Source organism: Morone saxatilis, unplaced genomic scaffold (genome assembly GCF_004916995.1).
Source record: "Morone saxatilis isolate NCDOM2014 unplaced genomic scaffold, NCSU_SB_2.0 Contig23, whole genome shotgun sequence".
NCBI lineage: Eukaryota > Metazoa > Chordata > Actinopteri > Moronidae > Morone > Morone saxatilis.
Genome location: NW_023339796.1, coordinates 13,436,933 through 13,442,094, shown reverse-complemented (window position 1 = coordinate 13,442,094; position 5,162 = coordinate 13,436,933). Strand labels below are relative to the sequence as shown.

Here is a 5,162-nt window from a genome sequence, read left to right as displayed (position 1 = left end):
CCTCCAGAGCCACTAAAGACATTATACAACTGTTTTCACAGGCTGAGAAGTACTCCCCATGACTAACAAAATGTGAGTAAAAATTATATCTGTACCCCCTAAAAAGTAGCCAATAATAGTTTTATTAGTTCCACTTCAAAATTAGTATGAATGTTTTAAGTCTCCAACTCTCTCTTCCCCCTTTTTACTGTGTCCTCTCTCTCACTGTGAGGATCCCGGGACAGCCAGCCAGTGCAGACAGCCATCAGTGTTCCTCAAGCAGCACAGCTTTCACATTTGAATTCCCAGCTGGAAGTTCCTGCTCTGCCTCAGTTACTCTCAGCTAAATTATTGGACAGAAAGTTGTACTATAATTGGTCAGCTGATGTTTTACCAACGTCCCATTCAACTCTTTGCACAGAAAAAGACACACAAGTGCACAAATACTAGGTATGGCCTCATTCACAACCGCATACACAGGCCAAGTTCTTTCTCTGTAGTGCACTTGCGGTTTTGTGCTTTAAGATGCTGGCACACCATTGAACCGTGCAGCCTCCTAATAGGGGCTCAGTGTCTCAGATGAGTAAAGCAGCCTATGGTCATGTGCTGTGCCTCTGTCAGAGGCATAGGTTTAACTACTACCCTCCCCATTAGCAGGGGCTCAGAGGGCCAAGCCAGCCATGACTATATGGTAATGGGCCTCTCTCAAACATCATAAAGAGGGATCAGTTCAGCACCATGGACTTCTGTCAAGGAACCGTGGTTGGAATTATTTTCAAAATCACATTATACGTGGAGGATTCTCAACGTAGCTCTATGGGAAAAAAAAGAACCCGTACACTGCATGAGCATACTTTCATACAGACACAAACACACATGCTTCCGACCGTCACTTAAGACACTATATGAAGACATCAGAATTGACGAAGGGGCTCACTAGCATTCTAGCCCACACTTTTATTTTTGCCTGCAGCTAATACCTCACTTTCTGGGTGCAGGGACAGGATCCAACATTTATGAGAACAGGCATCAAATGAAATAAAAATGGCACCCGGAGAGAGCCCGAAGAACCGTCTAAGATGATGAAACTCTTGGACACCCTAGATCTGATAAATACAGGCAGCAGTGAGAAGGTACAAAGCAGGAAAAAGGCAACCCCCTAAAAAACAAAGAACGACTCTGCAGCCTGTAAACTGAAAAGACATAATGAGTAGTGTCTTGAATACCCTCCACGGACATGTTTGCCTAACATCTCGTCTGATTTTAGAACCCCACAGGGCGCAGATCTCTTTAATTCATCTGGTTGTTTGGATTTCAGTCTAGCACATTGAATCTTTGTATCTTGAATGCAACCCACCCGGTAGGACTTGCCCATAGAAGGCCGAGGATAGTGATGTTTGCATTTCTGTGGGAATAGCTCTCCAAACAGAGCAGCTAAGTGGAGGAGGATTGTTTGTAGATATACTTGGCATTCTGTGGTCTGAAGAATTGTTGGCACACAATCTAGGTCAAGAGGGCTGTGCCAGTAAGATCAGAGAGCTGTTGAGCATCAGGCATTAGTTGAGAAAGATAGCACCAGTCATGAGATTTATGTGTTTTTTTTTCTCATGCATTGTTCACCAAACCACCCCCGCATAACAACTCGGAGTAGAAAAAGAGTTGTAAAATGTGTAAAAGATAAAAAACACCCTCTACAGTTAAAGCAGTGGTGGATGTGAGGTAAGTGTCCAGGATAGATTACATAAGAAAACATGACTGCCGTGTCTGTAGTTCTCACCAGTACTTTTATCACCCACAGCATGACTACCATATACACTTATCTATGTGGGCATTTAGCAATGTAATAAATTCACTTTGAGCAGAGAGTGTCCTACCCTTAAAATGAAAACACAGTTTTTCATAAAAAGACATGACTGGCTATTTTTCAATAGCTAAAGTAGATAAATATGACATTCATATGAAATTCAGGCCAGGCCTGAATGACAGGCTAAGAGGGGGCAGTATATAACCTTTGTGTGTCTGTATCTGTATATGTGCGTGTGTGAACCTCCTGGAGAGCACAGGCCGTGAATGAACTCCTAAATCATACTATTGATCAGTCTTTCCTCCCAGACACACACTGGGATTGAGGGCAGTTAAATGGCCTCTTCGGTGATTCACACTAAATCCCTTCAACTCCCTCCTCACCTCCATTATTCCTTCCTCTCCTCATCTGAGCTCTCCCTTTCCTCCTCTCATGGCCAATTTACACCATAACCCTTCTAACTATACTGCTGCCTTACTGTTTTCTAGGTGGTCTCTTGGTTTTCCTTAATCTTATAAGAGTCCACACTACAGCCATGTCAAGTTGAAAAAGATTCCATTGAGACAAGCACAAACGTTTTTTCGTGGGTAAAGGACCACTTCACCTATCGGTGCTCTCTTGGGTTGACAGTCTTATAGTACTAGAAGGGTAATAATAAACCATTACCCTTGTCAACAGTCTATATCTCATGGGATGGCTCTATTTATCCTCTAAATCCCATAGCTGATGATGTTGTTTTCAGTTGAGTAGAAGCGAGGCATACTTATTTTGGTATGAGGGCCTCTTTTCATTAACCAGACAGAACTGTGAGACTTTAAAACTACAAAAAAAAATAAAGTTAGACTTTTGGATGGCATGAAACAGCATCATCTGGGTGCTATTGATTGTCATTATTTATATAAGCCAATACAAGCCAATCAATATAAGACAAGGCTGAACATTGGTGAAATAGTCCTTTAAACAGAGATCTACTGGATGTATTTAAAATGACAGACCCTTAGTTTCAGGACATGGTCACAGTGACATCTATAAATGCATATATAAATGCACTTGCCATTCATTTTAATACTAATTGGAGGCACATCCATGCATGCTATTTGCAAAAAGGATGGGTGAAATGGAAAATAAATAAGAGGGTTTGTTGATTAATTATTATCTGCTAAGCAATCATCTTACTCATCCCCTCCATCATCCTTTTTAACAGCTGTGCTGAGCACAACAGCACATGACAAAAATGGCTCACCTTGAAAAGCAGAGCCAAGAGGGATTTAGAGGAGACTGTGAGCAGCGCACCCTTTTCCTTAAACTGTGCCACATTCTTCTGGAAATAATGAACTTAACAAAAATAAGAAATTACTTTTCATGATGTATAAATGTGTAAGCTTTTATACACACTTCCATGGCATGGCTTCTTTAATACGACGTTCTAAATCAGTAGCTTTCTAGAATCATGTTTTTTTGGATAACTAATTCCAATTTGAAACAGAATTGCAATCAAAGTATTCAATGGACAAATTTCAACTTTCGCATCACGGATATTTGCGCACCTGCACATTCCCTGATGTGCATAAACAATGCCATGTCACATAAACAAAGAAATCTGTCTATTCTACTGGCAGTCTTGGCTCTGGCATAGATAGGACATTATGTGAAATTAGGGATGTGCCTCATTCGTCTGTTTAGTCCAAACAGTGCCATCGTTTGTTTCACAGTGCTAAAGTTGTCATTCTGATGCTGAAGCAATCAAGTACATTTCAACAAGGTTTTGATTGTGCTTTTGTCATTTTGCTGCTTAGTGAGATGAAGGAAATGTTTGCCCTCATATATGAACAACACCATGGATACCAGATAAAGAGTACTTATGTATTCATTTGGATTACAGTTGGGTCTTTTTTCTTTTACAAATTCAATGTTCAAAGGTTACAGAAAATGGTAAAATGTATAATTTCTTAATGTTACAGTCTTACCAATAGAACCAATAAAAATACAGCACTACATTTTTAAGACTTTCCACTTTTTTTTTTTCAAGTGCATTATCAACATTAATCCCTTCTGGATACTTCTGCCTCTTCAGTGGGCTGCCAATGAAACCCCATGTTGAAACTATAGGAACAGTGCAATTACCTGGCTACAAAGGGCCACACAGGGCTGGACATAGGCCTGGCAGATTACTGGCAGACACCTCATTACTGCAGCAGACTTCAACAATAGGCCTGGGCATTGCTTCTTCTACATCTATCTGTCAAGTGTGCTATTAGCCTGTCAAATGGGGACAGTCAGCACCATTAGGCCACCCTGATAATCAGACCTATTTACTCCCTCATTTTCCTCTCCTTCACTGTCACAGTTTCTCCATTCTGCCCTGTCTTCCCTCCCACTCCTCCCCTGACTCATTCTCAGACAAAGACAAGTTCAGTTGGTCATTACAATCCTCTGAGAGTCATCATAATCAAAAATGGTATGCCATCCACCAACTGGACCAAATTTAATTTCAAAATGTACTCTCATACAAAAGGGATCTGGATAGAGCAATTTTGATTTCACTGATCTTTGAGATAAATGTGAAATAAGTTCATTCTACAATTAAAGTGGAAATGTACTGAAACGTACCAATCAGTAATTGTGAATTCATTTGACATTAGGTATTTGTTCACTGGCTCAGACTATGCATTTGCTTACGCAAGTGCTCAATTGTACACGTACAGTGCATGGCCAACAGAGACCCAAGCTGACAAACTTGCATCTCCTTTGTTATGGGAACCTTGCCCGTATGAACAAAACCAACAATCTCTTGTCTTTCACAACACTGTAACTCCACTTTGTGTCTGTTATTAGGTCCCACAACCTCCCGCTGTGATTTTCACAGTCCGCTTCACCACAGAAACACAAAGAAAAAATGAAGAGAGAGCCTCATTTAAATTTTTCACTTGGTCAATACTTGTCCCTTGATAGGTGCTTTTGTGTACAAGTCAAAGATTTACAAGAGCATGAAAAATGCCGTTGCGAAGAGGACCGGCAAAGACAATATCCTCGACCTGTCATTTCCATCGGCTGGGCTCAGGTCCCATCACAGGCAGTTAGAGGATGAGCACACACAAGCACACAGTGAGACAGACAGGGCGAAAGAGGGAGAAAGATAACAGGATGAAGGTCATTTTCATTTGCTGGACTCAGATCCATCACAGGCAAAGTCAGAAAAGGCACACACATGCACACAAACAGAGAGAGAGAGAGCAGGAGTGAAGAATATTTCAGCACAGCCTGAAAACAGCAGCTGTCCATGTATCTATGTTGGGTTGCTCTCCTCCAGTCTGACATTAAAGTATTGAACAGTGAACAGAGTTGAACCTGGATAACTGTTATAAAACACTAAATGCAG

The 5,162-nt window shown here is 41.0% G+C and overlaps 1 protein-coding gene across 1 annotated transcript in view; it reads right to left on the bottom strand.

Annotated features, from left to right (window-relative positions):
* The window catches only part of LOC118334507 (ephrin type-B receptor 1-B-like), a gene marked incomplete in the record, with an annotated part of 144,761 nt that overhangs the window by 44,872 nt on the left and 94,727 nt on the right, over positions 1-5,162 (bottom strand).